Below are 27,888 nucleotides of genomic sequence, written 5' to 3' on the forward strand. Positions count from 1 at the left end.
ATCTCAGCTCTGGCACCTGGAGCAGCTCTTGGCCCTCCTTCTCCACTGACCTTGGTGTCTGCAGAGTTGTTCTTCTCACATGTTCTCACCCCAGTCTTATTTGTCTGCAATTACAACTGCACAATCACTTTTTTCTTTCATCTTAAATATGTTATCACAGAGGTGTTACCACCACTGTCCCAGCTGTGCTCCCTCCCAGCTCTTTGTGCAGTTCCACCCTAACAGAGCATGAGACACCGAAAAGCCCTTGACTCAGGGTAAGCCCTGCTCAGCAACAGCCAGAACATCAGTGTTTTATCAGCATTATTCCCATACTGAATCCAAAGCACAGCACTGTACCAGCTACTAAGAAAAAAGGAACTCTATCCCAGCTGAAACCAGGACAGGGTGGTAAACTAGACCATTTCCCCCTCCTTGAAATACAATAGCAGCAACACAGACATTTGCATGATAAACCATACCAGAAAATATAAATATGCTGTGCAATTCCTACATTCTAGGGGAAAAAAAAGGAAGAAAATATGATCTAGCACTCATACTACTAGTGAAGGCTATAATAATCTCACAATGCTGTAATGAAACAAGTCCTAAATTTGATGAGCAGGGTACCTGCTTTTAACTACTATTTTCCTATATCTTAAGTCTTGAATAGCAAATGCCTACCAGTTCTGAGAGCTTAAAATAATCAGATGGATAGCATTTAGTAATTATAAACAAATTTAGCTACTTCAAGTTAATTAGCATAAGACTTCATACTACTATTAATGAGTCAAATATTTAACAATGCTTTAACAATTTACAGTGTTTATAAACTAGGAATCTAGTTTTAATTTAGAGTTCAGAATTGATGAAACTAATCAAGTTAAACAAAAAAGCACAATCTCTATGTCTAGATTAAGCATGCTGCTAACACTTATAGGATAACTGGTCATACGCACACTCTCAAACTCGGGGAACAAACTTCACCAGTCATTTCAGTCACGACTTCATCTGCTGCTAGCCTAGAGATTCCAAATGGTGTAAGCACAAACATATACATTAGGAAAGGACTTAAATCAAATCTTTCACATAATCTAGTAGATAGTTATCATGAATGCTGATCTTCAGCAACATAAACCAGACTAACCAGGAGCTCACAACTCTTTACTAGCTTCCACAAAAACATCTACCAATAGCTAAGTAGCTTAAGTATATTCAAACCATCTTCCAGCTGAAGAACTGACTGCTTCTTGTATAGGACTCATGTTCTTCTGATATGCCCACTTAAAATGTTACTCTGGTGTAAGAATTTCCAATACAAAATGCAGTTGAGAAAATGTAAGCTCAGAATTTCCATTTTAACTCAGTTAAAAACTGTAACACTACTAATGCAACATTGGCATTTTAAACCAATCTGCTTTCCCCTCCAGAAAAGATTTAAACCAAAGTGAGAGAAATTATATTCTGCTTCCCCTTTTAAATACTTCTGTGTTTCAAGTACATTGCAAACTTAAAGGATTCCAAAAAGACCTTGTAGCTTTACAGAAAAGGGAAAACACACAAAAAAAACCCCATCATTATCAAGTCTGGACATAGAAACTGTTCTTTCAAAATTTCCCAACCATAGGAAAGACAGTATTTTTTAACATTAAAGAAAATGCCTTCCCTATGGAAGCAAGGATTTGGAATAAATCTGATCATTTAAGTGAAGGAAAAATCCTAATGCTCAGTTTCTCTTAGGAGACCTCATACAAGACTATACTGACTGCAAAAGGTCATTAGGGACACAGAACATGAGGTTATTCAAACCAAGTCATGGGGTCAAAGCATGAAGCAATGCATTTGCGTACCAGAGAGGATTACCTACCTAAGTAGTTAACACACAACAACTGTGAGCTCACCCTTCTTTACCTTTTCTTCAAATAATCGTTTTCAAAAACCTCTTTCAGAGCTTTTCAGATACAGCTCCATTAGACCTTCTTTACACTGACATTGATCTGAATTCCACAGATCAATTTTAAATATATAGTCATGCCTTTAGGCATCTTCGTAAAATGACAGCTGAAGCTTTGGAATTTATGATTGAAAAGACTGGGAGTTATTATGTTAGAAACAAAATGCCAGAGAAGGCTGGATAGCAGTTTTGTCTAATAAGTAAAACTAAATTTCTCACAGATTAATTTATCAAAATATTTAACCCAGCACTAAGTGTAAAATACGAGAACAGGTTGATGTCAAAAACATATGATATAGACTGGAAATTGAGAACAATATTGAATGTCCTGAATTATCAATCCCTAAAGTTTGTGGAAACAACACAAAATCATAAGCTTATACAATTAAAAAGGAGAATGACTAAGATGATAACTTCTGTGGCATTATAGCCCTTTTGTCACCAGCACCAGCCAAAACAGCTATGGCTGCCAGTGTGACAGAATTAGATGTAGTCTTCTGGATTGGTCCAGAAACCTGACTCCTATTCTGTTAGAGATTTTTTGTCTCTAGGATAAGTATCAGGCACTGCAAAACACCATGTAAATAATAGAGATGGAACTCTTCCATGTGGTTTTGATTATTTTTTATCCATCAACATAAACTATACAGTAAGTCTTCCACCTAATCAGTGTACTCTTACAGTAGCCTGAAAATTTAAGCTTAATTTGCTAAAGAGAAACTAACATTTATTCATTCACATATACATAAGATTTCCTTGGTTTTCCCTTTGAAGTTTCAAGTATTATAATAATGATGACGAAAAAGAGAAAGGGGAATAAAACCCAAGAGAAACAAGTGCTGCACAGTTCAATTACCACCCACTGACCCATGTCCAGCTGGTCCCCGAGAAGCGATTGGTGGCTCCCAGCCAACTCCCCCAGTTTATATAATGGGCATGACATTCCATGGAATGGAATATCCTTTTGGCCAGTTCAAATCAGCTGTCTTGACCATGCTCCCTCCCAGCTCCTTGTGCACCTACCTACTGGCAGAGCCTGAGACACTGAATAGCCCTTGACTCAGGGTAAGCACCACGTAGCAATAACCAAAACATCAGCATGTTATCAGCATTATTCCCATACTGAATCCAAAACCCAGCACTGTAACAGCTACTGAGAAGAAAATTAACTTTATCCCAGCTGAAACCAGGACAGTCTAAAAAGTTTAAATCACCCAATTGCAATGGTCATCTAAAGTATCACTGACACTTTTGAATCATAGCTCTGCATGTACAAAAACCTGAAGTCAGTACAGTTGTGGTACTGCAACGTAACACCATCCTGGCACACGGCCTTGAAGAAATCGGTCCAACGGTGTTGTTACCACACATACCATCTCAGTCTCATTCCCTTCCCCATAGCTAGTACAGCATCTCCACTAAATGGTAACTTCAAAAGCAATACCGAGAGGCCGTGAAGGCGGAGCAAGACCATGCAGTAACGCAGCGCTCACAGGCTCGCTCCCCTCCACAGCCGGGGGAGCAGCCCCCAGACATGCGAACCCCGGCCCCGAGAGGCCAGCGGCCCTGCAGCCGCCCCGCCAGCACGTCACATCAGCTGAATCACGGTGGGGGCGCGGATGGTCCCTAGCCCCGGACAAGGAGAAGCGGCAGCGACGTTTAACCCGACAGCGGGGCGGAGGGCCCGAGGAGCGGCCGGCTGCGCCCCTCACCCAGACCAGCATCTGCATTCCCATTCCCTACCGGCCCGCTCGTTACCTGCGCGGCACCTAGCGGTTCCAGCTGTCCCCGCGGTCACTGGCCACCACCCGCCGGTACGAAACGCGCACCGTATCACCACCCCTAGCCCCTCAACCAGGAGAGGCCATGTTGTCTACCTACCCTCCACCTCGCCTCCTCAACGACACGCTGACGTCACGCCGCGAGGTCACCTACTCCCGCCGAGCCAATCAGGAGGTGCTCACGGTGACATCACCTCAGCGGAAGAGGGCTGGGACGAGAATACTTTCATTTCCTTCTGCGTAGAGTGGTATGGAGGTGTCTGGACCTGTCCCTGCCTGTCCCGGCTGCGGGCCTGTTCCCTGCTCCGGCCCTGCCCTGGAGTTCCTCTAGCACTTTCTGCCCCTCTCCTAGCTGGGCACAGCGACAGACTCCTCCAGGATGGATGAAGGTGGCATTTTGCTCCATACGTCTCAGCCTCTTTCCTTAGAGATGGCTGTCTCGACACCTGCCCTTGGTCCCCTCACGAAGGGCTGCATGCCCGCCCGGTACAGCTGAGGAGGCACTCCTGCTGGATGCCCTGGAGCATAGCACTTTCTCCCAAGAGCAGCTTTGGCAGCAGGTTTTCAGTCTTTTGAGAGGGCCTTGGTACAAAATTAAGGTGTTTTGTCCAAAATTGAAGTGGTAGTTATGTGTGTGAGGGAGGATGTAGAGAGGAGCATTAATCATGGTAAATCACGACTGAAAACAGCTAAAGACTATTATCCCTTGGGCATTTTATCCTCAGGGGAAGCTGGAAAGCCTGATAGGTTCTTTTCTAGGTTATTTTTTTTTCCATTTGGCTTTTTCCAGCACCCTTGTCTTTCAGGTTTGTTAGGTGAAAAGACACCAAAAAAAGGCATAAAAGAAATGCCATATTTTTCAGGAAAATACTATGCTTACTGATTTTGCATGACTTGAGACACCAGAGGGTTTCAAGCGGTCAGGAGCTGGCTTTCTTTTCATTCTGCCTGTGTATCATGCTTTTTTTTCCCTGTCTTCCTTTTTCTTTTCTCTACAGTGTTGCTCATTGGTGATCATTTGGTTTGGGTTATCTTAATTTTTGCCTCTATAAGCATAGGAAAAAGTTCATGATCTATGTGAACATAAGGAAAAGCACACATCCATCCACATCAGTTTTAAGACAGCATAATCATACAAATATTTGAATGCCCTTTATTTCCCCTATAAGGGAGTTTCTTGGTGGAGAAGAGTACCTCAAAGTTTGACTAAGCACCTCATTGCACTGGGCTCTTGTATTCACTCAGAGAAGCCAGGTGATAAAGCCAAGCTTGATAAAAGGGTCTCTTTAAGGGAAAACTGGGATGAAGTTTTGCAAAGTGAAGCCAGTGCCAGGCATTATTTCCTCTGGTCTAGCAGTGGAAGGGGAGGAGGAGGTGTTTTATGCTTGTTGTATGGAAAATCATGCTATGAAAAGCCAGTGTCCATGAAGGAGACAGAGGAGCCCTGCACATTTATTCGAATAAAGGGAGAGAGTCCACTGGGGCACATGCCTGTTATAGAGACATATTACAATATTGGCTTTTTGCAAATATTAAAATGGATTCTATATGTGTGATGCTAAAATAACTTTGTTATAAAGATATACTCTTTATTTCTGTTGTTAATTAAACTTAGTGAAATAGCTCATATAAGTATGCTTGTGTTAAAATGCCTGCTTGGATGGAATAACATCCAATGAAGATATGAAAAAGACACCTGCTACAGATATGCCAACTATCAGCATGCACTGTCTGAAGACAGTGTGGACCAAGGCCCAAAAAATGGAGATAAGTGTTATAGATACATATTATATGATTGGCTTTTCACAAATATTAAAATGAATACTATATGTGTTATGTTGGAAAGTTATGCTGTATTAACCTCTTTTAAGTAGTGTGGTAAATATAGTTTTTAGGCTATAGCATAATATTAAAATAGAAACTATGTGATGTAAGATACTTTTTGTAACTAGCTCAAGGAATGGATAAGATAACCAAGAAATTATTTGCATACAGATAACAGCAACAAGACACCAAAATTGCAAGAGAATTATTGCCTCCTTATCGGGACTGTCCAAACTTCTAGGAGCCAAGAAACTGATTTGCAAGATTGGGGAGGGGGGGGGGGGGGGAGCAGAAATTAAAAAGAGTACATCCTTTGTTTGAAAATAATGTTTGCATCATGTATGAGATATATGAATATGCAACAGGCTATTGCTTTTAAGGGTTAATCCTTTGTTAGTGAGGTGTGTTTTCTATGGCAGAGTGCCAGACACCCGGACATCCGTAATTCTTTGCTTTTTATTGTCCTTTATTGTCCTAACTGATTCTCCAAATTCTTTTTGCTCTAATTTTATTACTATTTTTATAACTATTTTATTACTATTAAACTTTTAAAATTTTAGAACAAGTGATTGGCATTTTTCACAATCTGGTGAAGTGACTCGGATTTAACACCTCACTGCCAGGGCCTCAGGATTCTGAGTGAGGGAGGCCTGCCCTGCCCATTTGGCAGCCTCGCTCTGTTTCTTCTACTGTGATCGGAGATGCAGGTTCCAACCAGTGGACAAAAGAGACAATAAAACAAAGAAAAGGGAAAAGGTTCCCTAAAACCGCAGTAATTGCCCCCCTAAGACTAAGTGTACACAAAGACCTGGAAAGGAAAAAGAATTGTAAGTACTTTTCATGGGCGCAGGTAAAGGGGGATGTCTGCGTGTGAATGAGAGGCGGGCTGGTTATCCCAGACTTGCCAAGTGAGTGATGAGTTTCCCACACTGCAGTTCCGTCTTTTTTGCGAGAAAAGCGGCCAGTAAAGAAATGAAGTGAGAGATAAAAGGAGTGAGAAAATCCCTGGGGGTAACTGGAACGGGGTCCCAGGGAGGGATTGGACCCCTTGGAGGAAGGGAGCAGAGGAGTTTCCTAGCACAATCCACTAGGAAATGGGACAAAAGGGAGGGGCCCCTAGAAATTTTGCAAGGTTGAGGGTCTAAAACCCCACAAGAGACTCGGGAGTGCTAAACTCAAGAGCTCCTAGGCTTAAAAGCTGGTGAGAGTAGCAAACTCAAAAGCATCTAGGCTTAAAAGCTGCTAGGTTGAGAGTAGCAAACACTAGAGACTCAGGGGTGCGAGATCCAAAGCACCTTGAAATGACCAGTAACATCGGAGATTTTAAGTAAAAGGTACCTTATTGTTGTCTTTGTTATAAATGAGAATTTATTCGGCCAGATTAAAAAATAAAAATCATTTTATTTGCGGTCAACTTCTATCTAGTCAGCCACACGGAAAGGACAGAGCCGAGCCCAGGGTCGACCCTGGGTGTGCAACAAGGAGTCAGCCTCAGCAGCGGTTTTCTCCTATGCCCACACACCTCTATCCTGGCACAAGCGGTTTTTATAGGGAAAATTCCACCTGAGGCCAAGATTTGAGCAGTTAGTCTTTTCTTCTATTGAGAGTCTATAGGTTAATAAGATTTTCTTTTTTTGGTGATGAGGAGAAATAATTCAATGTCCGAAGTAGTTGAATTCTTGATGAGAGTTTACGGGAAGGCTGCATTCACATGGATCTGTCTGAGGATTTCCATGATATCCATCTTGGACGATCAGCACTGATGATCGTGATGATTAACACCTGGAGCCCAGACATGGCCCAACTCCTGGCCAAGTCACATCCTTTTACTTGTAAATCAGTTTCTAATATACATCCAGTCTCCCCTGTAAGGGGGGAGGGGAACTAATACGACGGGCATGATTTAACAAATATCCAATATTACATATTTCATACGAGGAATGGCACGAATTATATTTATTACACATAACAATCCCCCACCTTCTATATTAACTCCTTAATTCGCGCCTTAATTTCTACCTCTATTCACTCTCAAGGTAGTGTGTTGACTACCTTGAGACTGGCTTTTAGTTTACATCTGGAATATCTTGGTAAATTTTGTAGTTTTGTTCTTTTCCCTTTATTCGCCTTTCAAATTTTGCTAGAGCCTCAGCCGCCCTGCTGTGAGGAATTTCTTCTCCCAGTGTCATTACTTTTGGTATTTGATTTATTTTTCCAAGGGCAGCTTCTGGGTCTGTGGGTAAAGCTGCTATTTGCATCCCCTGTACCACCGAATGGATGAGTCTTATAAAACAGGGGATAAAACAGGGTAGGAATATGACTCCTGCTATTGAACATAAAATGAAGAAAATTATTTTCTTCCACCAAGCCCCATCTAACAAATGATCCCACCACGATGCCTGGAGAAGTGAGTTCCACTTTTGTACTGGAACATGGGCTACTTGTTTAATTTTTGTGGTTAGATTTCTAATGGTTTTTCTATAATCATCTATTTCTACACAGCACTGAGATTCGTTAAATTTTCCACACACACCTCCTTCTCCAGCTAGTAAGTAATCAAGGGCTATCCTATTTTGATATACAAAAGCCCTCATTTGAGAGTGTTGCTGGGATAATAATTCAAGAGTACCTGAAGTGTGATTGGATACAATCTCCACTACAACTTGCAACTTTATTAAGCGATTTAAATAGATGGGGGTTTGGTATCCCCACGACCCATCCAGTACAGTTACATTCATTATAAACTGGAATTGAGATTTCCCTGTGCTCTTTTGATGCAGTTGATGAGCTGACTGTCCGTTTTTATGGTATGTTTGGGGTTTTTTTTGTTTGTTTTTTTTTCCCCCTTTAATTTCTATACCCCCTGTTGAGTGTTTGTCTCAAGATACTGTAAATTAGGCTTACCCCTGCTGCAGTTCCATGAGGTGAGGGATAACTTCTCTGGGTATTTATCCCCAAGTTCCCCCTTGGGGCACATGGCTAGGCTCAGGCTCACCAGGATTACTCCCACTGCTCGGATCCCTCTGCTGTTCCCAGTGCCCACTGGGGTGCTTCCAGTGGCAGGGCAAACCATCTTCTTGGCAGCAGGAATCTTCGTCTGTGGTTTCATGTTCAGGCTGAGCTGCATACCTGTTTAAAAATGCCTCCCTGGTGTAGTTCAGCAGAGCCTGCTCGTTGTTCAACCTATGACACTCAACAATCATAATTTTAGTTTTGCAAGTAATTTTTCCCTTAATCCATTCTAATATGGAAAAACATCAGATTATTGAATTTAATTGAAACAATCTCAGCCTTGTGGCTATTACCAGAAAGAGGATAGTCAGGTCTAACTCCTGCTCAAAGCACTCCCACATAACCCACTTAATTGGAGCAGTCTAACAGTATTCAGAAAGGAAGCATACAAAGAGGATACTAGTTACACTCTGGCACTGAAAGTTTGATTGAGATGTTTTCAGTCAGTTACTTTGCCGATGCAGGGTTATCTTCATATCTCCAGGGCAGGAGGTGATTTTCCACTCTGGTGCCTGATCCTGGAGTTCGACTTTCCTTATCCTTGATGCGTGTGTCCACCCCTTTTCTGCAGTTCTTATAGTATAGCAGTATCTGTGGTCAAAAGAACAATGAAGGATCCCTCCCAATGAGGCCTTAATAGGGATTCCCTCCATGCTTTTACAAGCACTTTGTCCCCAGGTTGTATTTTATGTATCGAGAAGCTAAGAGGACTGTGTTGCATGATCACCCCCTGCCTTCACAATTTTTTAAGATTCTTATTTAATGCTATTAGGTATGGTTGTATTTGTCAATCTTCTAATCTCGGATGCCCTACAGGCATACTGTGGGTATAAGGAATCCTATATAACATTTCAAAAGGTGAAAGTCCTGTTTCAGAGTGAGGCATAGTCCTTATATTTAATAAGGCCAACGGGAGGCATTTTGTCCATGACATTCTTGTTTCTAACATCAATTTGGCTAATTGGGCTTTTAGTGTTTGATTTATCTTCTCAACTTGTCCTGAGCTCTGGGGGTGCCACGGGGTGTGGTATTCCCACCGAATGCCTAAAGCATCTGCCAATTGCTTAATAATTTTTGATGTGAAATGTGTTCCCTGGTCTGAATCAATGTAGCTTACTAACCCATATCGTGGTATAATTTCTTCCAATAAGATTCTTGACACTGTTTGGGCTGTAGCCCGAGAGCTTGGGAAAGCCTCTACCCAGTGGGTTAGTTTGTCCAATATGACTAATAGGAATTTGTATCTCCCGACCTTGGGTAGATCGGTGAAGTCTACCTGGACTCTTTCAAAAGGCCGGTAAGACGCTGGGTGACTCCCCATTGTTAACTGCCGCGCTCCCGCCCCAGCTCCCTTTGTCTCAGCCCCGGCTAGCTCTTCTCTGGGGCGAGAGTGGGCGATGGAGGCACCCTCCGCCGCTCCCAGCTGGGGTTTGGAGAGTGCCTTTGTGGGTTCCGGGCAGCGCTAGCAAGCCTCGCGGTGGTAAATGAAGAGCGGATCCTGCTGGGGGCTAAGTCCGAGTTTATTGTAGCCCAACGAGGCCAAATATTCTAGAACGGTGCCAGCCAACAGGAACAAGCACAAGGTGCTTGCACTGGCTTATAAACTGTAAGGGAGGGGTATCCAACGACCAATGGGGATAGGGATAGGGGGTGGCTCCAGGATGGGGGGATATGGTGGGGTCCAATGGGGGAAGGATATGGGGGGAGTCCCAGGTCCTCGCCCAATCACCCGGTGCCCTGAGTAGAAGCTTCTGGATGGATGGGAAGGGGCACCGAGTGATAGACAAGGCACCCGGGGGGGGGGGGGTAAAATGCCTCTTTCAGGGTGATGGATAGATACTGGGAAGGCGGGAAGGGAGGACAAAGCGGAAAAACTGGGGATAAACCAAGTTGCACACGGGGGTACAAAGGAATAAACCAATACATAATACAGGGATAATAAAACATATAAATAACGCAACTCCACAGTTAACCTTTGGGAGTTTGCTCGATTTATTTTTCTGCAAATTATACACCCCTGTACCTCTTGTTTAGCCAATTCGTATATACCTCTGCAGCCAAAGAATCTTAGGAATTGTTCTGCCAGAGCTCGGGCTCCCCAGTGTGTTTGTTGATGTAATCTTTTTAAAATTTTCCTGGTGTATTCCTTTGATAACAATTCCCGCCCATCTGATAACTTCCATTTACCTTCTTCTAGCCATCCCCCCATCTCTTGATAAGCCTTTATCTCTTTTTCAGAGGGGTGGTGGGGGAATTCTTGAGCTTTTCCTTTCCCAAGTTCTGGGGTACTTAGTTTTAACAAAGTAGCACTCTTTGCCTCTTTGTCGGCTAAATTGTTTCCTGGAGTCCTGAATTGCATCCCAGTTTGGTGTCCCTTTACATGGAGCACAGCAATAGCTTCTGGTCCCCTAATGGCTCTTAGGATTTGTCTAATTATTTCTTCATGAATTAGCCCTTTTCCCCGTGTGTTTAGCAGACCCCCTATTTTTCCAAAGGTGTGTACTACCCCAAATGCATATTTGGAGTCAGTGAAAATTGTTCCCTTTTTCCCTTCAAGTCCCAGTAGAGCCCTGTATACAACATAAAGCCCACAGGCCTGAGCCGACCACCCTGCACTCAGGGGCCTGGATTCTAACACCCTTCCCGTCTTCCCGTCTATGACTGCATATCCTGACTTTCTTTTACCTTCCACAATTTTTGCAGAACCGTCCACAAAGCATTTTTCCCCTTCTTCAAGTTCTTCTTCTTCCAAATCTGGTCGTATTTTGGTCTGTAATTCTACAATTTCAGCACAGTTATGGAGGGGGTCCCCTGGGACTGCCCCAAACAGGAATTTGGAAGGATTTTGTGCCGGGGTAGTCTTTAGCTCCAGGTCCTGGGAATGGGTTAGAATGGCTTCATATTTCAGAAGCCTGGTGTCTGTCAGCCACTTGTCAGCTTTTTGCTGCAAGATGCTTCTTACATTATGGGGGAGTAGATGGTTAATGAAGCCCCGAATGTTACCTTTTTGGCTTCTTCTACTAATATTGCCACTGCCACAATTACATGTAAGCAGGTAGGCCACCCCCTTCTGACAGGGTCCAGAAGCTTGGATAGATAACCGACTGGTTTCTTGGCCCCTGCCCAGTCCTGGGTCAGAACCCTGTTGGCAGTGTGGTTACTAACATCCACAAAGAGCTGAAAGGGCCTTTTTATGTTAGGGAGTATTGGAGCTGCTATGAGGGTTTCTTTTAATTCTTGGTAACCCTCTTCATCCTTTTTTAGTCCACTTAAGTCTGTCTGTGGTAAGTTTGTCATATAAAAACCTTACCTTTTCACTGTATCCTTTGATCCATTGTCTGCAAAAGCCCAAAAGTCCCAGTAATTGCCCAATTTCTCTTTTTGTCTTAGGAGAGGGTAATGCAATTTTCCTGCCACCCGGTCTGGATCTAGTTTCTTTTTCCGTTTTGTTAACTAGTGCCCGAAATATTTTACTTCAGGTTCAATGAATTGTAATTTAGACTTGGAAACTTTCAACCCTTGTCCTCCCAGGAAGTTTAATAAAGCTATGGTTCCAGCCCTGACTTCTTCCTCCTTAGAGCCAGCTACCAATAAGTCATCTACATATTGTAACAGTTTGGTCCCATTCTCATTTTAGGCGTAAAATGCACAACACAACTTTATACTGACTAGCAACAAAACAAATTCACTACTGATTTCTAAAAATTGTGGTTGAGAAGCGAAACACGCTTAGATTTCAACCCTGCAGAGCAGCAGCAGCTTGTGCTGCTTTTAAAACTGCCGCCTGCAGGAACGGGAATTTCTCACGCTACGTGGCCGAGCCGGGCTCCCCCGCCGCCCGTGCGTGGCAGGGAAGCCCGAGCCGTGCTCCCCCCCCGCCACCCGCGCTCCCCGCCGCCTCCGGGAGCCGCCGCCGCCTACCGCCGCTATCGGGGTAGGTCAGAGCCCTCTCCCCCTCCCGCCTCGGAGAAACCAAAGCCGCTCCGCACCGCTGCGAAGGGCAGGGGCAGGCAGAGCCCCCCCCTCCCGCCCGCTCCCTCTGAGCCGGCACCGCCGCTTCTGCCGCTGCCGCGCGGGTTCAAAAAACTGCAGAGCCATGCTGCCTGCGGCTGCACGGGGCTGCGCAGCCTTTTTAAAACATTAACTTAAGGGGCATTTTACTGCTCCCCTGTCCCATATTTAAAAGTTTTCCTTACCTTATTCTAAGTCAGTGTCTGTAAGCTGTTCCAAGAAGTCAGCAACCCGCGTGCTAAAATGTGTATTTCAGTCCTGTCTCGGACTGAGTCTTACCAAGTGTTTAAACCGGTCTATTCCCGACCGAACCTTGCCAACCTAGTTACCTCATGGCGAACCGGTCCGTGGGTTTTCAGTTGGAAGAACAGTGAGCTCTCTTGTACCTGTTTGTCGGGCTCCCCGAGCCCGGGGCCAGTGAGGTTTACCATTTTCTCAAATCCACAAGAACGTACCTTCCCCCCCCCGACCCGTCCGTGGGTGGATCCCCGTAACTCCCCGAGTTTCAGGTCGTATGCGTGTTGTGAGTATACCGGAATCCTTTCGCTTCCCCCGTGACCGACCACCTCCCTCTCGGGCTAGTGGAACTGCGCTTCATTGGGGTCCGAACTCGCGCCGTGACTGTCACGTCTCACACACACACCCACTCACGCCCCACTCAACCACGCGATACACACGGCTCCTTTTCCCGCGTGGGTTCTTCGTGCACGTTGATTTTACGAGTGAAAGTTTGCTGCTGCAGCCTCGGAGATTTAGCTCCGAGTTCCGAGAGCTCTGGGCCCGTTTATACCCTTTCCTTAACGTGGCTTTTCGGCTGTTTTCGGAATCTGGTTGGTTCCGTGGAGTTTCTCAGTCCTGTCCGGCCGCTGAAATCAGCGGGGCGCCGCCCGGATCAGGGATAGGGGAACCCCCTGGATACCCCTGTTATGTGTAATAAATATAATTCGCGCCATTCCTCGTATGAAATATGTTAGGAAAATAGGGCCTTTTTGTTCATAATATAGAGTTTTCTCACATCCATAGAATAGAGTTTTTACTTAGAGTTTTCACTTGTCTGAATATGTTCTCATTTTGCCAGACATTCCAGTAAGTATCTCTCAAGGACAATTCCGTTACAAACTTTTTAGGGAGTTGAAACTGTTTTAGGGAGTTAATGTTGCTAGGCACCTAAACACCTAAGCGAGTATCTTTCAAGGACAGTTCCGTTACGAGCTTAGCAAAACATGTACTCTTGTGAAATGCAAGTAAACGTGCCTAGAGATAACATTTCTTGTTTTGAGAAAATTCCCAGATCACAGGGACAACCTTGAGGAAGACTACTGGCACCACCTAGAGGCAGAAAACGACCACCTAGCAACAGAGTGCGCCTGCGCAGACAAGACACCAGAACGTCACACATCCGGAAGAGAAGACCCAATAAGTGGGGGGGAACGGGAGACAAAGGCGCGGTAGTTGGAATGACTGCCGCCCAGCGCAGCGCTGATTTGCTTTCGCTTTCTACCATTAATAAATCTTTTTAATTGGATTAGAAAGCCTATTGTGCTCGTTCATAACAAATATGTAATATTGGATATTTGCTAAATCAAGCCCGTCGTATTAGTTCCCCCCCCCCCCCCCCCCCCCCCCCCTTACAGGCGAGACTGGATGTATATTAGAAACTGATTTACAAGTAAACGGATGTGGCTCGGCCGGGAGATGGGCCATTGTCTGTGCTGATCGTCTGTGCTGATCGTCCAAGATGGATATCATGGAAATACTCAGACAGATCCATGTGCATGAAGCCTTCCCGTAAACGCTCAACATTGAATTTTTTCTCCTCATCACCAAAAAGAAATCCTTATTAACATATGGACTCCGAATAGAAGAAAGGACTGATTGCTAAAACCTTGGCCTCAGGCAGAATTTTCCCTATAAAAACCGCCTGTGCCAGGATGGAGGTGTGTGGGCATAGGGAAAAACCTCTGCTGAGGCTGACTCCTTGTTGCACACCCAGGGTCGATCCCGGGCTCGGCTCTGTCCTTTCTGTGTGGCTGGCTAGATAGAAGTTGACCGCTAATAAAATTATTTTTATTTTTTTAATCTGGCTAAAATAAGCTCTCGTTTATAACACTAGGAATGTGGTTCCCTTTTCCCCAACCAGCACACCCATCCAGCCCCCTCCACTGTGCCCAGCCTTCCATTTAGGGGTGTTTTCATCCCCAAAACCCCGTCCCATGATTCCACTGGTATCTCTTTTTTGCATCCCAGTCCTAGAATTGTAGTGTGGGTGGGGGTGTAGGTGATTCCCAGGAGCAATTAGCTAATTAACATTTTAATGTCAGTACTTAGCTCAAGCCGAAGTGTCCCAGCAAGGCTGTTTTGTTCATAACACTTCCTCCTATTTCTCCCAAGTCTGTCCAACCACTCAGCCGGAGCCACTTTATTCCTCTGCTGAGTCTCAAAAGCCCCTTCAGCATTTTGTCCTCGAGGCGCTTCCTCCAGAGTTTCCCCGAACAGCCGGAGTTGTGGTTACCGAGGGAACGGAACGCAGAGCAGGAGAGGGGTTTAGGGGAGGGATCCGCGCCGAGGTTTAGTCCTCCAAGGCTCAGGTGGGGTCCGCTGCCGGAACTGCTAAAGGAGAGGGCATTTCCAGGGTGGGGGGGGGAGTACCAGCCAGGAATGTCATCAGTCTGCACGAGGTTAATGGCAGCTGGGTCGGCAGTTCCCAGCAAAGGGAAAGCGGCAGTGGCGGTGCCCAGTGCAGCCAGTACGGGCAAAGTCGCTGGGGATGGGACAGAGAAATCAGCCGCGGGAGAAGCGGTCAAGGATGGGACGGGCGGGACTGACGGGGGCCCGCCAGGCGCGACCGGCGGAGCGGTCAAGGAGCAGCAGGGCGGGATGGGGGCGGGGGCCGGCCGCTCAGCCGCGAGCAGCGGGATGGGGACGGGCACAGAGGCTGCGGGCGGCGAAACAGGGACCGGGACAGGCGGAGCAGAAGCCAGCGGCGAGCCGGAGACTAGGACAAGCGGCTGGGCCGCAAGTGGTATGAGAGCGAACGGGAACGGAGGGGGCAAAACCTGTGAAGGATCCCACTCCTTTTCTTCCATGCCTTTTGTTATAAATTTACGCCACAACGGATCATAATCCAATTAGAATTTTATTAATTACAGCAAGTAGGATATGAGCAAAGACAGCGCTGGACGGCCGGGGAGTCTTCGCTCCACCTCTGCCGCCCCGATTCGTTCAAACAGCCTTCTTTTTATTCCATCCTTTCCATGAAGTTCTGGGGGCCTCCTTTTGTCTTCCTGGAATTTGCAAGCTAATTCCTGGATCATCTTGCAGTTCCCTTCTGTTTACATAAGCAGTCTGTAAGTGATTGTGGTTATCTTATCTTGTATCCGTCAGTCCCCGGTGTAAGTGACTGTGGTTCTCTTATCTTGCAAATGCTGTGCCCGCAGGCTATTTGCATATCCTCCGTTTCCTAAACAATACCCCAGTCTGTAGTTTCTCACACTCCGTTTCCTAACCTTTACATATATCTTAATAAACAATACCCCAGTCTGTAGTTTCTCACACCTTTGTTTCCCAATTTCTCTAACAACCTGAATACCACCTTCTTTCAACTTCACAAAAAGTCCTTTCTTTCACAATACCATTCAACACAATACACCTCCCTCCAAGGAAACAAGGTGAAGCTCAAAATAAACCATCTACACCACATATACTTCCATTCATCTACATTAACTCACCTTTATTTTCCACTCACTCTCGCACACACATTTACACCCTCAGGCCTGTTCATTCATACATCTACTTTTCCCTTTATTTTCTGCATAGAGGAAGGAAACGTTAGCAAACCTCTTAGACTTACATAGACTTACACGAAGAGATTTCTGTTGCCAGAGAATACTGGATCGTGTAAGCCCCCACCCTGACTCCTTCCACCTCCCCAAGGTTTGGCTATCCCTCTTCCCTAGAGATAGCCTCAGAGTCAGGAGTTCGGACCTCCATACCTTGCCCGATCTGGACTCCCCACCCCCCTATCCCCGGGGGAATGGGTTAGACGACTACTTTTCATAGCCCTGGTGCTAAAGGGTCCTACGATACTGAGCCATCCTTGCTAGGGTGGCAGGCTCTCTGTGTTAGCGTTCAGGAACACACATAATCAGAGGATATTATTATATGCAGGTGCTTTTATTGAGAGCTCTGGGAATCAGGGGTACAGACCCAAATCTGACTCCGACATGGCTTTTGAGCTGAACGTACTTTATATTCTATCGTTATATAACTTACATATTAATTATTAAACTTATATTGCTCTATTGTATACATTGACATGAGTTTCTTGTGGACTTTCTTAGGCCCCTGACCAGTTTCTCATGATTATTCTTATGATTAAACAGTAATTATATTTAATTACTAAACAATCATCTCATCTAACAATTATATCATTTATCATGTACTAGCTACACAGGTGCAGTTCTAGCAAGGTACAAAGTCTTAATGTACTTAGGGTATTTATTTTCTTTTCAGGGCCTACTGTTATAAATTGAGGCAAATAATTTGATTCAGCCTTTTAAGATCAATTAATAATTTTATTAATTACAGCAAGCGATAGCAAGCAAAACAGCGCTGGGTGCAGCTGGGGAGTCTGGCTCCGCCAAGAGCTGACAACCTTTCTTCTCTTCAGTCCCTTTTTATCCAGCACCAGTGGGGGTGATGGGTTTCCTTCCACTGTGGTTATCAGTCCCAGCAGTAGTTGGTTTGACAAGTGGAGGTGATGGATCTCCTTCTACTGCGGTTATCAGTTCCAACCAGTCCTGCAAGATCTTTCACAATCTTTGTTTGCGGTTACCAGCCTTGCCCAAGCTTGCAAATTCCATGCCCCGCCCCCCCCCCCCCTTTTATCCTAATTTCATACTTTTGATGAACAAACAAGTCAATACAGTTTTTCACACCTACTAAGCTTAATTTTCCTTTTAACCCTAAATCCCCATGATTTTAAAACCCGTTTACTATCATCTGGACTTCAGTACCACTAGGCCTCTGGGAAGGGCCCTGAATTTGGTTGCCTCTGGTGTCAATTCACCTTTGAGGCTGGCTGCATGCGACTCACACCTGGTGCAAGTCACAGCTTCTCCCTGACGCCGGGGAACGAAGCTAGTTTTTCGGGTTTTGCCTAAGCTCCCTCCCACCCACCAGGGACTTGTTGGTGCGGGAGCCACCCTCACATACAAAACAAGAAGGTACCTTTACACTTTTAGGTGCTACTGGCCAGTGCTGGTGTTCTTGGATATCCCTCAATCTAGCTGTGTTGTCCAAAGCAGAATTTTTAGGGGCCCCTCCCACACATTTTACCTTTTATTTTTCTTTTATTTTTCTTTTTTTTTTCCACGCCAGTTGATTATGTCAGGAAAATCCTCTTTTTAACTTTCAAAAGCCAGGTATCGGTACTGGGTGAGACACAGGTTTGACCACTGCAGCAGAGGGTCTCCTTGGTCCCTTTTGTTATAAATGATAATTTATTCAGCCAGATTAAAAATAAAAAAAATAATTTTATTAGCAGTCAAATTCTATCTAGCCAGTCATGGAAAAAAGTGCCGAGCCCGGGAATCGACCCTGGGTGTGCAACAAGGAGTCAGCCTCAGCAGAGGTTTTCCCCTATGCCCACACACCTCCATCCTGGCACAAGTGGTTTTTATAGGGAAAATTCCGCCTGAGGCCAAGATTTCAGCAATCAGTCTTTTCTTCTATTCAGAGTCCATAGGTTAATAAGATTTTCTCTTTTTTGGTGATGAGGAGAAATAATTCAGTGTCCCTCCGGAGTAGGTGAATTCCTGATGTGATTTACGGGAAGTCTGCATCATTCACATGGATCTGTCTGAGGATTTCCATGATATCCATCTTGGGTCGTTTATGCGATGATCAGCACCCGATGGTCAGCACCTGGAGTCTAGATGGTCAGCACCTGGAGTCCAGACATGGCCCATCTCCTGGCCGAGCCACATCCTTTTACTTTTAAATCAGTTTCCAATATACACCCAGTCTTGCCTGAAAAGGGGGGGGGGGGGGGGAACTAATACAAACGGGCATAATCTAACACGTATTCAATATTACATATTTCATACAAGGAATGGTGTGAGTTATATTTACTACACATAACACTTTGACTGGTACAAACTCACTTAATAGTTCCTCAAGGGCTTGCCCAAATAGGTTGCGTGAATCTGCGAAGCTCTGAGGCAAGGATGTCCACCTTAATTGTTGCTTTCTATTTGTGTCTTCCCATTGAAATGTGAAATAGACCTGACTTTCCCGGGCTAGGGGCATGTCCAAAAGGCATCCTTTAAATCTATTAAATCTATTACACTGTACCAGGTATCTGCTGGAGATATGTTATTCAGCAGTGTGTACGGATTCAAGATGGTAGGAAACAAGGTCTTTGTCCTTTGATTTACTGCCTACAAATCTTGCACCAGCCTATAACTACCATCTGCCTTCTGTACTGCCAGGATAGGAGTATTATGCTTTGACATACATGGCTCTAAGGTGCCCTTCTTTATCAGATCCTCTATTATAGATTTCAGTCCCCTCCTGCCTTCCATGGGAATTGTTATGAACAAAACAGCCTGGCTGGGACACTTGGCTCGAACTAAGTACTGACATTGAAATGTTAATTACCTAATTGCTCCTGGGAATCACCGACACCCCCACCCAAACTAGGACTGGGATGAAAAATAATCCAGTAGAATCATGGGAGGGGGTTTTGGGGATGAAAAACACCCCAAAATGAAAAAGAGAGGCACAGTGGAGGGGGCTGGATGGGTGTGCTGGTTGGGGAAAAGGGAACCCCATCCCTAGTCTGTGTTTGACCTCTCACCATAACCTGCAGAGGACCAGACTGGACTGGGCTGTGGGAAGCAGGCACAAGGAAAGAGACACTCCTCCTGGTGTTACCAGGAGGGAAGGAGAGGGATAGCTGCTGCTGGATCTCGGCAGCGGGCTCTGCACATCCCCCCACCCTTCGGCTACCAGTGTGCCAGGAGGAAAGGAGAGAGGATGCTCTGCTGATCAGGACTTCAGATACAGACTGGACACCTCTTCACCTCTGGCTACCAGCGTGCCACGGATACTCCAGGGACAGACTCTGCACGCCTTCTCACCCTTTGGCTACTGGAAGAAGCTACAACACCCCCCCTGTCGAACTGACTTTTTAATAAAGAGCTGAACACTAATAAAGGCATAGACCCTGTTTATTTCAGGAATTGGGTACTGTTTGATTCTGATCAGATCCTCCAGCCTCTCGATCTCAATGTGAATAGGCTCCATATTTAACCTCCTTGCCTCGTAAACTTACCATTAGCTGGGAGTCCTGTGCTATTAGGCTTATCTCCAGTGCTACCATTAAATGTCTCCCCAGCAAGTTATGATCTGCTCCTTCTAGCAGTACTGTTACAGTGCACTTGGACATGCCTTTTCCCCATTCCCCAGCACCCCTGTGATTCTGATCAGATAACCCTGGACCCCTCCTTCCTGCCCTGACAGGGTTGGCGGAGAGCCAAGAAGCCCTCCCTGTCCAAAGCCTGGATAAACCCCTGACATTTCCTGTTCATCCTCTTTTTGCCCCGCTCTTTCCCTTGGACATCACAGAATAAAGAGAGCTGGACCAATATACATCAGGGTAAGAGCCTCTTTTGGAAATCTTTACCTATCTCCTGATATTCCTCCCATCAAAGCCTCGGATCTCTGGGCTAGCCTGATAATTTAGGGGCTGAGGGGGGGGGGGGGGAACATCAGCAGTAGTATGTTCCCCAGGCAAGATTTATATTCTGATTCTATTTCCACATTTTTTAAAACCGGTACCTTGAAGGGTTCCCCTTTGGCCCCGATAACCACCATTTAGTCCTCACTTTTAGTACATCCTGGTGGCAGTCACTGAACTGTAGTTCTTTCTGCACCTGAATCCACCAAAATACCAATTCTTGTTTCTGGGGTCCAATTTTTAACTTTATCAAGGGCTCTCCAGGTGTTCTGGACCCCAAATTATAGAGCCCCTGACACCTCTAATCCTCCTGAAAAATTTGTTCATCTTTTATTTTTTTCTTGCACTGCTTCTTGAAGCGCCCTCTCTGTTTACAGTAAAAGCACTCAGGGCCACCTACCTGTTTGTTTGTGCCCTTCCTCTGAGAGGGGCTTAATTTACTTTGGGGCCATTGGGCTTGTGCCAGCTTTCCGGGATTCTGCAGCCGCTCCTGTTTATGTGCTTCCTGTACTGCTGCCACTAACATCTTTGCTTGTGCCTTCTGTTTTTCTTCATGTCTCCTCATGTAAACTTTCTGTGCCTCCCTTAGCAATTCTTGGAGGCTTTTCTCCCGCCAATTCTCTATTTTTTCTAGCTTTTTCCATATTTAGCAACAAATTGTGTTTTCAGCAAAATACCCCCGACAGGAGAATTAGGGTCGGTGCCCAAATACATCTGGAGGCTTTTTCTTAACTGCTCCAGCCATTCGGTGGGTGTTTCATCCCTCCCCTGGCACTCCCCCAATGCCTTACTGATGTTCTGCCCCTTTGGTACCGCCCCCTGAATTCCCTGCATTACCATGTTCCTCAGCCTTATTATTTTGAGCCGATCCTGCTCCGCCTGGGCATTCCATGATGGCCTCTGTTCAGGCCACCTTTCGGCCCTGCTCCCCAGATGGGGATTCCTATGTTCCCAGTCCTTTATTGCAGCCTGCCATATCATGTCCCGTTCCTCGGCGCTGAACAACGACCTTAGAATAGCGCAGATATCATCATATGAATAGATACTGTTCCCCAAAAACTCATCCAGCCTTTCCACCACCCCTAGAGGGTCATCCATTAATTTCCCTATTTTCCTTCTGAAGGCCCTTACATCCCCATGTTGATTCGCACATTTACATACCCAATTGTCCAAGATTAAAAAAAAAAATGTTTTCCAATTACCATCTGAGTAGGAGTTGCCTTGGGGCAGTTTTCCTTATCTGCTGTTAATGGCCCTATCAATGCCTGGCCACATGACTCAGAGATAACACTGTCCAGGAGGAGGAGGTGATTAAGGACACACCTTGTGACTCATAATAGCCCATTGTGAGATGCTCTGCCCAAGGGGAGGAGCTAGGCATTCCCACCTGGATAAAAGTGGAGATTTCTAGACAGAGGAGAGCCTTTTCACAGGTTCTCCGAGAAGACACAGCAACTACATCTGCCATCCCAAGACGACTGCAGCTCTTCCAATTCGGACTGCTACCAGCACGCTGGCCAGGTTGTATTCTGACTTTGTCAGTAGCCTTTCCCTTTGTATTATTGCATGTATTTTTGTCCTTCTCCCCTTTTCCTAATAAATTGTATTTCTGACTTGGAGTCTCTCACTGGTTTTACTTTCAAACCAGAACACCAATGACTCCAGGAGCAGTTTGTAATTTCCTTAGGGGGTAGAGACCGGGTCTGTCCCCTTCCCCCTCACTATCTTCATGGTTTTCCCTCTGTGTTTTGTGCTGTGTCCTGCTAGCCGGAGGAGAGGCAGTTTCCCTGCCAGGGAGTGTGTGCCTGGGACTGTCCACTTGTTGTGGCACAGGCGGGGGCTGAGAAGGATCCGGTGGGTTCGGCACCACTGGAGCAGAGGGCTGTATGTTACGTGGCAGTGCCTATGCCTGTGCAGGTTGAGGCAGGTAACCCACTGGTGCAGGCACTGGAGCCTGGACCTGGTTTAGGTACAGGGGTGGAAGGTTATCCAAGGGCTCCCAGGTCTCACCCTGGTTTATGTTACTGCCCTGAGTTTGGACCGGGAATAGCCGAGTACCAGCATATTCCCACAATCTGGCATAGTCCAACTCCTCTCCTTCTGGCCCACTTTCTTCATATATACTATCATATAGTCCCCGACACATTCTTGTGTTAAATGTGCCAAACATGGGCCAAAATTTCCATGTTCTCCCATACCTCCATACAATAATGAATCATCTTTTCCTTAGATTTCCTCCATCTCTTGGGGCAGTCCCCGCAATGCTCCAACATCCACCCCAACAAGCTTCCCCTTGGGATTTCTGGCAAACAGTCCCTCTGCCCTTTACCAGGTTTTCCCTGGGTTTTTCCCTGAATTTTACTCTTTTTCTGTCCCATACTTCAACAAGCCTGCTTACCTTAATTCCTTGAATCAGTCCTGGTCAATACTGTGGCTTTAGCCTGTCCCTATTGAATGTTGCCAGCCTATCAGTCACACAGCGAAGCGCTCTGTGAACCTACAACTGGTGGTGAGCTCTCTTACCTTTTTCCCCGGACCAGTTCTCACACATCTGAGAATGTACCTTCCCTCCTTGATCCGCCCGTGATCAAACCCCTGAACTCCCCGAGTTGCAGGTTTTACGTGTGAAATGAGTTTCCCTCACAACCGACCACTTTCCTCGCGGAATAGTGAAAATGTGATTTTGGGGTCTGCACTCACCCTGTGAGTGTCACATCTCACACACATTCTTGATCACCCCTCACTCAGCCACACGATACTTATGGTCCCTTTTCCTGTGTGGATTCTTTGTGCACATAGAGTTTTATGAGTGAAAAAAATTAATAGCAGCCTCAGAGATTCTGCTCCGAGTTCCCAAGAGCTCTGGGCCTGTTTTTATCCTCTTTTTGATAGTGGTTCTGGCTCAGAATTCGAAATCTGATTTGTTCTACAGGATTCCCCAGTCCTGTCTGGCCGCCGAAATCGGCGGGGTGCCGCCTGGACAAAAAAGATTTCCTGGACCCCCAAATCAGATGCCCGTACGCGCCACCAAGATTGTTATAAATGAAAGCTCCAATTTATTAATTAAAGAAAATTTATTAAATGTTCCAAATATAAATTTAGAGAACAACAAAAAGTCACTATCAAAAAGGTTCAGTGCTGAGCCCGGGTATTGGTGCTGGGTGAGACACAGGTTTGACCGCTGCAGCAGAGGGTCTCCTATGCTTCACACCAACTGTCCTGTCTTGTTGCAGAGGATAGATAGATATGATTGTTATCTTAGCTAGCCGAATGTCACTTCTACCCTTGGATGAATCCTGGAGTGAAATGGACTGTTCCATCCCACCCCGCAAAAGATTGTGGTTCATCCCGCACCTCTGTACCTGCCCCTAAAACAGAGTCTGTAACCCCATTGGCCCATGCCTTGTCCCAGCCCACCTGGGAGCCCCTGAAAAGGGGGCTCCGAGGGGCCATGCGGCCTCTTGGACTTCCTCCCTCTCTTGGATTTCCTCCCTCTCTTGGACTTCCTCCCTCCTCCTCTCTAGGACTCCCTCCCTCCCTGGGGCTTCCCCTCTCCTAAACCCTCCGTTTCTCTCTCCCCTCCCCCGTCCTCCTAAGCCCAGCCACGTGCTACGCCTGAGAGCACGAGGCTTGGGCATCCCTGAATTCTCCAATAAACCTCTTCCCCCAAGAGCAAGCTTCAGAGATCTCTGCCTCCCTACACCCCAACCGTGCAAAGGAGAATAATCATCCCACACTGTCTGACCGATTTTTATACAATTTTTCTTGCCCAAGGCAGAGTCCATTTTCTTCCTTTTGGACTGCATGCATTCATGTGGAGTTTTTTTCTCTGTGGCAAGTTGAACACTACATGTCCGGAGAGTGATGAACACCCATGATTTCGTTCTGGAATTCAGTATTAAGATGTATCTCCCTGATGGCTCTGGCTATCTCAATCTCGGATATTTATCACCTATTTATCGTCCTTGGACCACCTTGATGGATGATCCATCTCCGGGCTGGCCACGTTCATTTGCTTGTAAATGAAGTCCTCCCTCCTTTGTCCAGGTGGTTTTGACATTGTGTTGCAATCCCTGTTGCTGGCTTGTGTGTTTAAAAAACTTCTTATAATAGTATATCTTAACAGTTTAAAATTATAAAATATACAAGAATTTTATTTTCATGAATTATCATATACCCATATAATAGTACTAAGGATTTTTAAGCTTGTCTTGGTTTGACAAGACAGGAGTCTGTGAAGGAGGGCAAAAGCCTCCTGTGCAATGGAGAAGGTAAACCCCCTCCCTCCGAATTACTAGGATTTTTAAATTAAAAGGCTCTCAGGCAAAGATATGGGAATGGGAGTAACAATTCTTTACTAGGAGAAAACTAGATAATTTTTAAAAAGGCAAATGCAATCAGTACAAACAAAACTAGTGATAAAGTCCACAACCTGAAAATTCGGGGTGTTGGTAGCGGTCCGGTTGAAATGATAGCTGCTCCTCTTGCAGTGGCTGATGAATTGCAGCTGAAGTGGTGATCTTTAGAAGGGTATAGTTTTTCTCTGAAGATCTGGTGGCAGTGGGGCTGGTCTTCCTCTGCACCGGGGTTGCCTCCGAGCTCCGCCGCCGCCGCCTCACCGCGCTCCCGCCGCTTCCCTGGGAATCCCGCCGAAGGAGCTGCTTCTCTGGGAAATCCCGCAAAGAGAGAGCTGCTCTGTCCCCCAAAAGGTACCCCTTTTATCCAATAAAAGAGTGCTTGGCTTCCCCCTCTGGGTGGAGCATCTCACAGTGGGATGGTGTTACGTTACCAGCCCTGCATTGAATCAGTCAATGGCCCATTAACAAACCATTACCTCTTCGGAGCAAACCATTGTTCTTGGAAAAGATAACAAACCTGCCCAACCTCCAACAGATGGCAAATAGAATACAAGCTTATCTTACAACCCAGGACAAAGCTGTAGCTTTATAATGTTATTGGAGGCTCCAATGTAGAGAATGGGATGTGCCCTGGTTTGTCTGGCCCCTGCTGCTGAACCAAATAGTGGCAACTGTGGTGTTTCACCCCAGAGACACTTTTGGCTAGCTGAATGTTGCAGCTGGATGCATGAGGACAAGTCCAGGCAAGCCAGAGCTGTGGGTGTGGCGGATGGAGCTTGCCTCGCAGAGGGTTCCGCTCCTCAGGTTTCCCACTGTCGGAGAGGCTTTTAAGACTATGGTGAAGGAAAGGAGTTGGTTCTGATGGAGGGTTTAATCCAGAGTTTTTATTCTGGCCCGCAGGCCTCTGAATGTAGCAGCAGCTCCAAGCAGAGTTCCAAGTCCTATCACTGCTCTATCAGAACCACGGGGTTCCCCTCTCTTTTACCTGGGGGAGGGGACAGGGCAAGGGATAGGGACCCCACCAACCAGGTACAGGAGAGGAGGTCTCAGGGGACAAAGGACAACTGGATGGCCCAATGCCCCCTGGGGGTGGAGGGCATCTTTTGAACCTGTCCAATCACTCGATGCATTTCTGCAATGCCAGGAGTGACAGACAGTGCTGGCAGGGGTCAGGGTGGGGAAAGGAGGGGTGATTGAGACACCTGGGAGGACACCTTCAGGAGAGAAACCGGGGTTCTGGGGTAAACCATAAAATCACGCTGCAACAGAATGTATAAAGGATTTACACAGAAAGGGAAGTGACCTTATCCCAAGCTCTTGGAGAAGGAAGATGGACATCAAGGTTGCTGATTGATGATTTCGAAAAGGGAAGCTGGACATCACTACCATAGATTAATGATCCCAGACAATAGAAGTTGGACCCCACCATCTGGACACACATCCTGGGATATACGCAATAGGGTATAGAAATTAGAAAGGAACCAAACATCACCATCATAGATTTACAATCCTGAAGTATAGAATTGTGATGTTAAAGGTAGAAATGGAAATTGTCAAAAGCTCATGTAGAAAATCAATAAATACCAGCAAGCCCAACAACCGGTGTGCAGTCGGAGGGGAAAACCCCCACCACTATACCCAGCGCTGTCTTTGCTTATATGTTTCCATATTAATTAATAAATTGAATTGCTGCTTGATATATTGGCTGAGTCAAGCGTCTCATTTCTAACAGAAAGATTATGAAATTGCTGATCCCAGCTTATTGATATTTGCTAATTTTGACTAACACAAGCACATTGGAAAATATTTTGTAGACTTAAAAACAGTATATATACCTTGCTAAACTTGTAAGTGGTGTGTGCTGTTAGTGGAGCAGTGACTCCCCAGTCACCCAGTGCTGCTTGCTTGCTTTCTTTAAAATAAAAGATATAGAAATAAAATTCGGTTTGGCTACTGAAGTTTTATATCACTATAAAAAGTTGGAAACGAGGACGAGCCATGCTAAACAGTTCTTGGAACATATAAACTACTTTGGGAAGAAAGTTTACTATGCATAAGGGTCTATGAATATGTAATAGGCTGATGTAATAGAAATTCTATATTGCGGTGGTGTGTCTTTAATTTGATATTTGTTCAATATCTGTTCCCCCCCCCCATCCCTAATCTCCTCCCCTCCCCAGTTGTCAGTATTCCCTAACTCTTCCCTAATCCCCTCATCTCCAAGTTGCCAATCCTCCTTTACCCTGCCCCTTTCCCTGGAACCTTCCCTGTCATTCCTCCTAGCCCCCTCCTCTGTTTCCAGAGCATTCCCTGTCTATTTAGTGAGACTCTAAACCCTATTGCTTATTTTGTGTTATTTCACTTCCCTGCTTCCCCTGATAGGTTTGTGATGGGTTAATTCTGCCCTAAACCCCTCCCCTGCTATTCCCTCATTGGTTGCTGTTCCTACCCCCTACCCCCGTCTCCCTGAATTCTTGTATAAAACCTCTGCCCCTGCTCCCAAGGGGGTCTTGGGGCTCACTGAATAAAACCATCCTGTTCACCCCCAAGTCCCGTGTCACCTCCGTCTGTTCCTGCACCACCGACTGGGACAGCAGAGCACCCTGGGGAAAGCAGCCGCCTGTTCTCTTCCCTCTCGCCGCCCAGCATGCCTTCCACTCGGGGAATCGCGGCGAGGGGAGCGCATGCCGTGCTACTACAGTATATAAAGGGTGTTTCCAAACTAGCAGTGTGAAAAACTGCATTGACTTGTTTGTTCATCAAGAAATTAAAGGAAAAATGTAAAGGTCAAAGCATAAGAACTTGCAGGCTTAAGCAAAACTGGTAACCGCAAGCAAATATTGTGAAACAATGTAATGACTATATATGGAAGAAAGATCTTGCAGTATTAGCCGGAACTGATAACCGCAATGGAGGACACCCATCACCCCACTTGTGAAATCAACTATTGCTAACTCAACACAACGCAGAAAAGATACAAATGCAGAAGTTTTCAAGAAAAGTATAAAAAGGGGCTGGAAAGAGGAAAAGTGTGTGAGCCATTGGCGGAACGCAGACTCCCCAGCTACACCCAGCACTCTTTGCTTGCTATCACTTGCTGTAATTAATAAAAATTATTAATTGATCTTAAAGGGCTGAATCAAATTATTCGCCTCAAACTTATAACAGCAGGAGTGGTCTTGGCTAAGTGCCAAGATGCACCCGGCCCTAATAACCTTTGGTCTATGG

General features: G+C 45.7%; 1 protein-coding gene and 1 long non-coding RNA gene across 3 annotated transcripts in view; one reads left to right on the top strand and one right to left on the bottom strand.

Annotated features, from left to right (window-relative positions):
• The window catches only part of LOC146763174 (ubiquitin-associated protein 1-like), a 112,944-nt gene extending 109,021 nt beyond the window's left edge, over window positions 1-3,923 (bottom strand). The window contains exon 1 of one of the 2 annotated variants that reach the window (XM_085571328.1): window positions 3,815-3,923. The gene's annotated coding sequence lies outside the window, so the exon portion shown is untranslated. Of the gene's footprint in view, window positions 1-3,691 lie in introns of both variants that reach the window. The other variant, XM_085571329.1, reaches the window with a different exon arrangement.
• An 11,502-nt stretch (window positions 3,924-15,425) lies between these two features.
• On the top strand, window positions 15,426-19,799 carry LOC146763177 (uncharacterized). The gene is made up of 3 exons (XR_014952675.1): window positions 15,426-15,583; window positions 15,711-15,908; window positions 19,433-19,799. It is a non-coding gene; the product is annotated as an uncharacterized LOC146763177 (long non-coding RNA).
• Window positions 19,800-27,888: the final 8,089 nt, after the last annotated feature.

This window comes from Lonchura striata, chromosome W, assembly GCF_050655825.1.
Source record: "Lonchura striata isolate lonStrDom1 chromosome W, ASM5065582v1, whole genome shotgun sequence".
NCBI lineage: Eukaryota > Metazoa > Chordata > Aves > Passeriformes > Estrildidae > Lonchura > Lonchura striata.